The following is a 12,494-nucleotide window of genomic DNA, read 5'->3' as shown; positions in this document are numbered from 1 at the left end:
GTATAATAATATGAAAAAGAATTGCTAAAAAATTCTAGGTTATGTAATATGCAAGTTGTAATATCGAGAACTAAACACAACATAATATACCTAAAAGTTACTATCTATTGTTTAACAAAGTATTACCATCAAGACGTGATACAGTAGCTAACGAACGCAAAAACCCTTCGAATGAATGAAATGTATTCTACCGAATTCCTATATACGATCATATTTTTGGGTTACAGAATCATAGTACAACATTGAAAGTTCATACAATGATCGTATATAGGAATTCAAGTATGGATGCATCACGTACTTCAATGTTAAATGTGTTTTGGTGAAGAGAAGTTCAGTTAGGTTTAGGAGAATTCAGGTTGAGAGAACGCACCCTAAACTTTAAAGCATTTATGATATGGTGAATCATATGATACATTATCAATCACGAAATTCATGAAAAATATCATGAAAGATGACCATAAATTTTTGGGTGAGAGTTCATGTTGCAGAGAGAAAATACTTGAAAGTGTATTATGTATATTATACATATACATATTTTCATGGGTAAAAGTATAGTTATGTCTTACAATTATATAATCCATAAAATATATCTGTTATTTAATCTTCTACAAAAAAGAAATGAATATATTGAATGTTCATATAATAAAATTGGGTTAAATCATATTGAGCATTGAATAAGATGTGTGTGTGGGGGGGGGGTGTTAATCTACTCTGACTAAAATTTCGGGTCTAAGTTGCATAATTTGTAAAAGAGGGAGAACTTAACTTGCCATATGAAAGATTGTCGTTAAATTTGTTTGGTGAAAGTTAACATTATGATAGCGAAAAAAGGTGGGAATGTAAGTATGCATATTTTTTGTAGGTAAAGGTATAGATATGTAATACAATTATTATTATTTTTTCTTATTTTTTGTAGGTAAAGTCCATAGACAACTTATTTTCACTTTCATTATAATTGATCACATTTATAAATATAATAGATTGTTGAGTTAACATTTCTTTTATCTACTCATAATTTTGAAAACCATGCGTGATTGTTGGTTGAAATGGATGTTAATAATGACTATCAAAAAATTTAAAATTTGTACACAACCATTAAATAAAGTATGTATTTAATTTTTTTTTTTGAATTATAATATCTCTATATCTAAAACAAAATCCTTGAAGCCACATGGTATGAAGTTAGAGAATTTTTCAATGAAGCTAAAAATTGAGTCATCAAACAAAATGTAGATACACTGGTGAGACACATATCACTTGGTGAAGGAACACAAAAGATTATGAAGATAATTTTAGTCAAAAAAAAAAAAAAAAAATCAAAGGAAAGTTCAGTTGATAACATCATAACATTATGGTTCAGATTTAAGGAATTCTTTAGATCTCAATGAGAGGAAAAATAGGTAACTATTTGATAACTTAAATAAAGTTTGTAGATGATTAGGAGATTTCATTTATGCAATTATGATATATTAAAGAAGGAAGAAAGTTAGAAAACTCTTTATATCTCAATAAATATATGTTAATATATAACATAATTAAAATTAGTTTCATCATAAGTGGAGATAATCACCTAGAACTAATGCATAACCAAGATCGAACTAGATCTATTCTATCACATGAAATTTTCAAATGTAAAGAAATGGGTTACTTATTTTATTGAAACATTATCGAATCGTATTAATCATACTATAAGTTTAAATATTAACAAATCCAAACTTGGCGTGTTAAATTTATTTAACACCTATATATTCAGATCATGATTTTTATAGTGGAACTAAATACATGTCTATAATACCCCTTTGTTCTAGAGATAGGCGATATGTGAATGTCAAGTATAAATTGAAGTGAATATTTTTGTTCAATTTGAAGTTAATTGTATGATTAGTGGGGTGGCTATGGGAATAAAATTAAAGGGATGAGGGTGGTTTCTATTTAAGGTTGGTTTACATTGAGTAGGGCAAAACAATATGAAAAATAGTATATGCTAAATTCTAATTTTACTAAGTTGCATAATAGAGGTGTGCATTTTGGTCGAGTAGGACCACTTTCTATTAGTAAGTTATGATAGTTATGGTAATCATAATTCTTTATGTTATTCTCTTATAATTTAAAAGAAAAACCATAATTAGTAAAATTAATACTTTAAAATGACATGGATTATACAAATAATGACATCAACGTGATGTATTTAACTCATGTCGTTTGAGTTTTTTTATTGCACGGGCTATCTCATCCCGTGCATTTTTATTAAACATAAATTATGAATTATTTAATTTTCTACAAAACAAGTCATATTTTCTACCAATAGTAGCGTATTTCTTCTACTAAATTTGGTTAATTGTGGTACATGGATAATCGAACATTCATCTTCGAGGTCATAGACATGTTCAAGCTAAGGGGCTCCAAATAAAAGGAGACTACACTACTAAAATTAGAATAAAAAAAGATGGAAAAACAACCAACCAGGCGGTGGCAAGGACACGGGGTGGCTCAAGGAGCCAGCAACAAGAAAATTAATCACGTTACTTATTTAGCTGGGGAAAGGAAAATGATCCTATATCAACTATATATAGTAGAAAACATATATTTGGTATTTTCTAGGGAATCATTTAAAGGGGGCTTGAGTATGTCAAGGAAAGGGGAGTAGTATGATATTTATACCCCGTATGACACTCATTCTGTCAAATGGAACAAAATTTCCATTGAATTGTGTTTTGCAATGATTATAAATAAAAGTCAAAGATATCCCTATCACATATGGGTTTGTACTCCCAAGTTCGATTTTCAGCCATAGCCAATTTTATGTGGTCATTTCTAAAGTCACGGGTAGAAAGTTTATAATAATACTGATTTGTAAGAAAGAACATGATATGTCTAATATTATAGCTAATGACATATATAAATAAGTCTTCTACAACCTATGTGTCATGTATTTGCAAAACAACTTCATAATTAACATAAAGGAGCATTTTTTGTCTTTCTGTGTAAAGTACATCATTGATGCTTTGTTTTTGGTTAAATATGTATAGGATTATTCTGTATTTCAATACATCGTCCAAAGTTTATTAATTTAGTATAGGTTAAACTATCTTCAGTTTCGAGTAGTACATAAGCGTATATTAAATCGAGTGGACGTAGAGAATCTTTTATATGCTTTTACTGTAGTTGGTATATAAACATGCTTATTAAACAAAAAAGTTCCCGTGTATTTTTGCACGGGTCCAAAAACTAGTTAATTCTAATAATACAACATTTCACTTATTACTTTTTAATAAGTCAACCTTTTAATTATTCTTAAATAATGCAACCTTTTGAGGTATTTGCTTTTAATGGGCTTTGACGCGTTAGATAATCATTTTGTTTGGTAAACCACATTTGCCAACTCGTCCATTTTTCCCTTTCCTTGTCTACATGTCCCTACTTATATGGTAAAGAGTTAATATTTTATGCTCTTAAGTCATTTTGACTCACTAGAAGTAAATAAGGTATAAAGGTTTCATTATTTAGGAATAATTGAAAGGTTGATTTATTAAAAATTAATCGTCAAAAGGTTATATTATTAAAATCAATTATCCCTTAAGATATATAATTATAGAAGCTAAAATCAATCAATAGATAAAATGAAGTAAAAATAACCAATTTTGATAAGCATTCAACTCACTGGACTGGCGTGAGGTTTGTTGCGCGGAATGTTTTTTGTAAATCTTTTTGGATTTCTTTAAAAAAAAATCATTATTTTGTTTAAACAAACTACTATTAGAACTAGAAAACTTAGGCTCAACATTTAATTTAGGATATAACTTATTTAATATACCCATAACCTTTTATAAAAGGCTATTTAGAAACCCAAATAGTAATCCGTTTTAGTAAATAAAACCTTTTTTAAATTATAATTAATAACTACTAAAAATACAAAGTATTACAACCAGCTTTAAGAACACGATCAATAGAAAGAATATAGCAGAACCAAATCATTCATAAACAATCTATCATTATAGGGACGAGCATACCACAACCAAAGAACCCATTAAACTCATCCACCAAAAAAACAGAGCAAACCCATAAAAACATTGAGTATGTTGTCATTGATGCAATTCTCAAAATTGTCCCATGAGAAAACACAAATTTGTAGAAAATCATCAAGAATAACATCCCAAAATCTCCAAATAAAGCAAAATATTATGTCCTGACGGTAAATTTAATTGATTAACAAGAATTCACCAAAAGTACACTGAAAATAAAACAAATATACCAGAATTATTTGAGCTCTTCAAAGAGTATGCGAAAACAAGATGATGCAGTTCCAAATTCTTGAGCTTGGAAATTGAAAATTACAGCGGGAAATTTTTTTCAATCAAACCCAGATTCTCATATTTCGAATTTGAATTTTAGAACTTTCATAATCTTCAGTCTTCCTCCAATAAAATTGTAAACTTAGATGAAATAGAGAAAGTTTCAAGAATCAACAATTGTTTCATTCAAGTTTCACATAACGATATGTGAGTGCAATTAGAAGGTGTATGGGTAAATTAAGCACTGATTTCTCAATTTTGAGCTTGAATTGAGAAATTTTCAATTTGGGAAAAAGTTGAGAATTAGGGATTTTTTAACGAAAATCTTGCAGAGTGAAAAGTTAGGATGTTCCTTCTCTGATACCATGTCATGATTCTTGTTTAGGGAGGAAAATAATCATGACAAGTAGAAGAGGAAACCGTTAATAGGGTCGGCTAACACCATGTGCACCCTGGTCCTCAGCACATGGCCCACAAAAGCCGAAGGGTCCAAATTTCAAAGAGTGTTGAGCAAAAATAATGCTTCCTTCCTTATATCTTCTAATCTTTCATTAATGCTAAAACTTTGTAGTCCCTTAAATATCAATTTTCTTTTCTTAATTAATTATTACTCCTCTCGGGACTTCCATCTTCTTTCAATTCCCATAAGTTAAAAGTCTCAAATAAAATTGGCAAATCTTCCATAGTCCTACCCTTCCTGTTTTAATTAAGCTTGCTATTATAAAAACACCCATATTTCTCATTAAATCATTCAATTAATCACAATTATTAGGACTTTTAGGTGTGTTTTTAATTCGCCTACGCAGTGTGAGCGCGTATTAGATTTGACTATCCCACTATAAAGGTTTTGTATTAAAAATATTTTGAAGTCGCCAGCAAGTCTTTAAAAGAAGACTCATAAACCTAATTAATCGTATGGACAAATTAGGGACTTATTCAATGTAGATTTCCCCGTCCAGACTCCATAGATGGTCAAAATGAATCAAAAATTGGGTTCGGGGGTGAGGGTACAAATACGGTCAGGAACCATGTTTCTCATTGCTGGCCTCTATTAAATATTGATTCATGTCAATGTTTATGCAATAGAATAACCCAATAATGTTTTAAAACCCTAAAAATAATTAGTATAGGTTGGTTTAGAAAATACATTAAAAGACTTTTGAGTGATATGTTATTAGGCAATCAATTTACATGGAACCTAGCAGGTTGTCCAAATTAACTGGTTAATATTAGAATAGTAGTTTAGGTTTTGATTAGCAAAAATAATATGTGGGTGATAAAAAAACATGCATAGAACAATCAGGCAAGCATATAATAATGTATGAATATAAATAAAAAGACTAGATAAAGGTTTAGAATATATACAGTAGTAGAACGATTTTATATTAAAGATCTACACCAGGAAAGAAAATAGTTAATAACTTCAATATAAAAATAGAGAATTTATTTAAGGACCATCAAAATTTATACCGTGGCTTGGGTTTGTGAGATTTTGTGCCTTCGTACGAGTAATCGTGAAGCCCGAAAATATGAAAGTATGTATGTGTATGTAGATCTGTTTGTGTTTGTGTTTGAAAGGTATGAGTTTTTGTAGGGAGGTTTTGTAGTTCGTAGAGACGTTCGTAAAGTATTCGTCGAGTTCGAAGTGTTTTTAGTGTGGAAAATTTGTTCTTGAAATCTATATGGAAATCAGGCCTATTTATAGGAAAAACAAATTTGTGCCTCATGCGCCAGCTATACCTGGCGCATACTGACGTGGCATGCCTAGTAGAAAGCATACACGTGGTATGTATTTTGAAAAAGATTAGAAAGAAAAGTTGCGTCTCACGCAGAGAATTACGCTTGACGCAGGCTTACGTGGGAGTCTACGTGTCAGGACAGGTGCGCTTGCTGTAGGCTATGCGCTTAGCATTGGCAGGTGCACTCAGCACACTTTGCTGCGCACGGCCTTATTTTTTTTTACACGTTTTGACAGTTTTTTTTATATAAATATGCATTTTAAAATATTTTCTTTCATCTTTTAACTACGGGTATTTGATTTTACGGGATAAAATCCGATTATGAAAATATCTTTGAAAATATTTATTTATTTAAATAAAATAATTAATTATTATTAAACAATTAATTGGGCTTTTCAAAGGATTGGGCTCAAAATACAATTAATTAACATAAATTATTAATTAGGCTTTAAAATAGGATTTTAACACTTTTCGAAATGGTTTTGAATGGCTTTTCAGACTGCTCTGTCCTTAGGTCGGACCAATTAAGACCACGGTATGTTTCATCATCGGATCCTTAAATGGGGAGACACGATTATATGTGTGCAGAAGCCCCCACTTTGACTGAGGTTCAGGAAATCGAAAGTCAAAGTATACGGTGTCGGGATGGAGAACGATTTTAAACGCTCTGCAATTTAGAACTGATATATATGCCGGTCTCTGCAAAAAAAGTTAGTATGCTAGACAATAACTACAAGCAATCTGATTACCTGTAGGAGAATATGTTAGCAAATAGGTGCAAATAACTTAGATAAGCACATAATGATGCAATAATGCAAACTTAGACTCTCGAAGGATGCATGAGATGCTATGGAAGGATTAAGGTTATACGAATCTAAGGGATGACACATCATGCAAGGGTAAGGTTATGCAAAACTAGAATGTATGAAATGCAATGCAAGGTCAGGGTTTTGGCAAGGTTAGAATATCTGGATATGTATGGATAGAATGATTAGAAATAGATAGAATAGTTTTCAAAAACAGTTTTTGTAAATAATCGGGGTATGTAAACGAGGTCCGCAGATTACGACTTTTCGAGAGTTTGATTTGAATTGGAGGAACCACCACCCATAGGAAGCCCCCACTTTGAGTGAGCTTGCCTTGAATGTGTCATGTACTTAATCTAATATTGCAATGTAGTTGATCTGTCTTGAACGTTGAAAGCTATCATTGGGGATTCTTCTTTGGGAAGGTTATATAAGTAAAGTCAAATATCGCCAGAAACCATGGAATTGTTGGAGAGTCCTTCGGGGAAAAGAAGTTTTTGGATTGAAAAAAAAAAGGTTTAAATTTGTGACTCAAAAGAATGTAGGTGGGAAAAGGTTTTCACGAGGCTAGGTTCAGACTCGAGTCTATGTTGGAATCAGAAAGATATTATGCTCCTAAATTCTAGAAAATCAAATCATTAGACTTATGATTAATTTGTTTTATTGAAGCGATCAGACCTCGAGATGAGGATTCCTGCGTATCCTTGCGGAATCAGATCAGTAGTAGTTCTCGATCTGATTTTTTATTATTATTTTTGTTGTGCCTTACTTTTGCCTAGGCCGCCCTTTCGGGTTTTCAACCTAGTGGGCTTTGAAATGCCTTGAAGGAGTTAGAATTGATGAAAGGTTGACGGATGTAAGGCTTGAAGCTTAGATGAAGGTTTAACTGGTTGAGCTAATGGAGGATCATGGATTTGGTTTATATAGATTAAAGATTTAATGAATCGAAGGGATTTGAATAAGAGGTAGAACTTGTGTGCAAGCCCCCTAGCTTGATTATTTTATTTATTTGCCTTTGGCATTTCCTTTTTGCATTTATTTTTTTTGTCATGTGCGTTTTCTTTTGCTTTTGTTTTATTTTTTTGCACTTTGATCTTTGTCACTTTTTTTGTTTTGCATGGCATTGATGTATTTTGATGTGGTAAGGCTTGCACACAAGCTATTGGTTTAGGGTAGTGAAAGCTTAAGTTCCACTTTTAAATCTGTTAGATGGTCTCATGTTAGAAGAGAAGGAAATTTTGTTACTCATCATTTAGCAAAACTAGTGCCTTTCGAAGTTGAAAAAATATGGGAAAATCATTTTCCCCGTGAAATAACTCCTTATGTACTCATGGACAATTTGTCCTTATCTTAATACTAGTTTTGTTTTTCCCCTCAAAAAAAAAATTACGATAACAAACTACTAACTAACTAATACTTGAATTAAGAACATAAGTGACAATCTAAATCAAACTAATATGTAAACTTAAATATTTACCCGAGCCATTATCAATGAAAAAATCAATGATATTACCCGTTTCTTTCATGCATGACGACGGGTAAAGATGGCAATGAGTAGGGTATGGGTAGGGTAAGATTAAACCCTTAACTATACCTTAATTTTTGGATTTAGATCCATATCTTGCCCATACCCCACAACAAGAATGTTAGCTTTTAGCGTCCGCAAAAATCAGACGCTAAAAACACGGAATCGGACGCTAAATATATTAGCGTCCGCCAACGGACGCTAAATGGCTGATGCAAAACCCTTGGTCGCTAATTCTCCAATTAGCGTCCGCATATTTAGCTAATTAGCGACCGTGTCCTTGGCAGTCGCTAATTAGCGACCATTTCACAAACGCTACTCGTTTTTTTTAGAGGACAAACGCTACTCTTGGAAGCTTTTTTTCTTTTAATTAATTGATATTTAATGTGATAAGATATGAAATGATGAAAATACCATACTTCTTTTATCAAGGCAAACAAATTAATCAATTCACTTATTATTGATAATAAATGTAGATACAAGTGAAAAACTAATTCTAGAACTAAATTCTAATATACTTAGAACAAAATCTAATACAAATCTCATATAATTACATGTACACTTTAAACTCCACAACAAAAATCTGGAACAAAATGGACTTTAGATCTGGTATCTGGATAGAAACCAACTTCAAACCTGGAACTCAAACGCAAATCTCATAACCCTGCAAATCAACAAAAACAAAGAAATTAATGAAATTAACCAGAAAAAAACAATTATTAACAGGAATTAAATGAATAACTAAAATTATCAAATCATACCCCATTTCATATTCCCCAATCTATCACTATAACAAGTCGTATCAATTATCAAATCATAAAAAGACCTGAGGAACCAAACGAAAGGAAAACGTCCAACCAAACCAAGCCTAAATTAAAATTTTAGATGTTCAGCACTTCAATCTTAAATTTAGGGTCTATGTTGATATTCAGGGTCTATGTAGCAGAAAGTACCAGCTGTAGAGGTCATCCTATATTGCGTAACCTCATCAGCGACTGATGGGGGAACTAATCTAGCTAAGCCCACATCACTAATCTTGGCAACTAAGTTGCGATCTAGAAGGATGTTACCCGGTTTTAAGTCTCGATGCACCAAAGGCTCTGGCTTTGTATGGTGGAGGAATAAGAGGTCTGTCGTGATTTCTGCAGCAATGCGGAACCTATGTTGCCAAGAGAGTGGTGGACTGCCTCCTCGACAGAATAAGCGATCCTCAAGACTACCATTATGCATGTACTCATAAACTAGACATCCATACTCTGGGCGAGCTCCTAATAGTAGAACCATGTTTGGGTGTCTAATGCAACTTATCACTTCAACCTGTAAAATATTGTCCATGTACAACAAAATTATTCATGTAAAGCGTAATGCTCATTGTAAACTATAGGATACTTATTTGTAATGAAAAATACTTATTTGTAAAGCGTAACATTACTGAAAGCTTCTCCATAGTGTTAGCAATCGCACTGTTAGATAAATAGTGCAGGTCTTTACTCTTTAGTAATCGTTGACTTTGTGAATATTAAAATTTAAAAGCAGAAGCATCGAGTTTCAAATGTAGATTAGATAGTATATAATCATTATAAACCAACTGAACTGGTACAAAGAATGTGTATGATAAGATCCCCATATGATAAAATCTCAACCAAAATACTTGTCCCTCTAAATAAACACCCCATAGAGTAAACATCCACTGAAATACAGAATGGCAGTACAATATGTGCAAATCAACAAAAAATATCGCAAGAAAAATGAAAATGATCGAGTCACTAGTCAGAGTAAGAATGGCGCCAAATTCCACATTATGCAAGTCCGAAAGATAAATAAGGCCCATGTCTCTCGGCTTAGGTACCATGTTAGACACGGGTATACTATCAAGTGTCCGCAACGCTCAATTTCATGAATATTTTCCATAATTTTGTCCCAAATCAAAGTGTAGAAGATTTGACATGGATACTGAAACATTTCTAACACGCACAATTTCTTTTTGACAGTAAAAAACTTACAGCACTGTCAGTTTGGGTTTCATAAAAGACAGGAATGCCAATCCCAATAGCAACGCTGACAAAACCTACTGGAATTGCTACTATCTGCAATAAAAATAAAAATCAAAAGCTGCTATAATTTGGGTTTCATAAAAGACAGGAATGCCAATCCCAATAGCAACGCTGACAAAACCTACTGGAATTGCTACTATCTGCAATAAAAATAAAAATAAAAATCAAAAGCTGCTATAGTCAGAATTATGAGTCAAATATGTAAGAAAATTGATGAAATGGGGAGAAGTTTATATACTGTGTTTTGATCAAGATCAAGAGCTCGAATGCATGGATAAGTAGTAGTGGGTGAGCGTGGATTTCTGAGCAATGTAGCGTAGGAGGAACTTGTGTTGGTTTACAGGCTAGTTGTTAAGATAATTTAGACTTAAGCTTTACAGAGCTCGTACGCATTAACTGCACCAGAATCAAAGTACACCTGAGCTATGATATAAGATTATGATTAGTAATGGCATTCAGAAGAAAAAATTCTCACAACATCTGTGACTAAAAGGCAGGAGAGAAAGTACCTTCTGCCTTGGTCCTGCACGCCTGAAATGAATACCTCTCGGTGAATCCTAAAGATATAAGTTCAACATCTTATCAACTCATGGGTGATAAGATAAATTCATTTGTCAAACAATGGAAGTGTACTTACTTTACAACTGAATATGCAGGATTATCTTGTAAAGGGTTGGGGTAGGTCTGCGTACAAGAAGAAACATGTAAATAAAACAAGCAGATCAAATAGAAATTAGATCTGCAATTAATAGGATATGGTTATACAACGAAGTTTGAAACTTAACACTAAAATGAGGGACTGAGAGGTAGAGAAATCTCAATGTCAAGGACTGATAATCAAGTGCCTCAAGGTAGTTCAGGCTAATGGCTAACCACACCAAAAGCTTTCCATATTGTTTGTTTGATTATTTTTTTTATATAGTTCTATGCGTAACACACCAATGTAAATTTCAAACGCTCCAAGGGACTCAATTCTTCATACAAGATAACACATACAATTGACCTCTAAGGCAATAGTTCCAAAGTATGATTAAATATAAATAAATAAAACATAAAAATAACACACAGGCTCAATAAGTAAAGCGCAGCAGGATATGATTCAGAATTGCAATGATGAGTTAAGAGCAGCTAACTAATCAGCTCATACAGCTTTTAGTCCACGACTAGGCTTTACAACATGTTCTAATGCACAGTAATACTGGTGATCATTAAGCTTTCCACGTTTCCCCTTGTGGAAAACTTGTGAACTCAAACTCAAAAGAAACTTGTAGGAAACCTCTTCTTAGTGACAAACTATTTCTTTGCATCTTGTGGGTCTTTAGGTATCAAAAAGACTTTATTTCTAATGATTTCCTCAATTAAACCTGCACTAACTCAGTCTAGTATTTTTGACATTTATATCATTGTTAATAACAAACAAAGAAAATTTAATTTCTCGCCAAAAGGATAATTTACTATCTCAGTTTTTGTGTTTCTGCAATCCCTAGTAAACTGGAGTGTGGTTCCACATTTCCCCTTTTTTTTTTTCTGCAATTGCATTTTCCATTTCCAAATTTTAGCAACATAGATTGTAAGGTGATAAGTTAACAATTCGACAACTAAGTCACTTACATCAGTCTTTCCAATTCTCCAAATCGCCAAAGTTATAATTCCACAATATTTCATCCCATTCGATTATTCCTAGAAAAATCACTGCCTTTTGAAACTCGAGATTTTCTAAGCTATAAGGAAAACACTATCTCTGTAGAACATCCTAATCAAGCAAGCTGCAATTGAACTTGCCATTTGAGAAAGTGATACAAAAAAAGGATTCGAAAATAAAAATCGAAAAAAAGAGAGGATAAATATGGGGTTTTGAAGGAGAATTGAGAAATTAACAAAAAAAAACTAGATCTGAAACAATCCACATAAAAAACTGGTATAGTTACTAGTTCTGTAGCTATATTATTGCAGAAATAGATTTGAAAAATAGAAATTGATAGAGTTAAGAAGAAGAAGAGAACAGAATTTAGAGAGAGAGGAAGAGAGAGAAATAGAATTTAGAGAGAGAAGATGATTGTTATTTCATTTCTTAGATC

At 32.3% G+C, this 12,494-nt stretch overlaps 1 long non-coding RNA gene across 5 annotated transcripts; it reads right to left on the bottom strand.

Annotated features, from left to right (window-relative positions):
- Positions 1-8,803: 8,803 nt before the first annotated feature.
- LOC104891449 (uncharacterized) lies at positions 8,804-12,494 on the bottom strand. 5 transcript variants are annotated; one of them, XR_007273269.2, is made up of 7 exons: positions 12,028-12,494; positions 11,054-11,100; positions 10,926-10,973; positions 10,655-10,834; positions 10,366-10,556; positions 9,433-9,679; positions 8,804-9,026 (listed from the first exon to the last, which is right to left on the bottom strand). It is a non-coding gene; the product is annotated as an uncharacterized LOC104891449 (long non-coding RNA). The 5 variants fall into 5 exon arrangements; XR_789794.4 differs by having other exon boundaries at positions 8,804-9,679; positions 10,366-10,449; positions 10,542-10,556; XR_008968966.1 differs by lacking the exon at positions 9,433-9,679 and having other exon boundaries at positions 10,366-10,449; positions 10,542-10,556.

This window comes from Beta vulgaris, chromosome 4, assembly GCF_026745355.1.
Source record: "Beta vulgaris subsp. vulgaris cultivar EL10 chromosome 4, EL10.2, whole genome shotgun sequence".
Classification (NCBI taxonomy): domain Eukaryota; kingdom Viridiplantae; phylum Streptophyta; class Magnoliopsida; order Caryophyllales; family Amaranthaceae; genus Beta; species Beta vulgaris.
The sequence above is the reverse complement of the archived record's forward strand: the minus strand, read 5'-3'. Positions and strand labels throughout refer to the sequence as shown.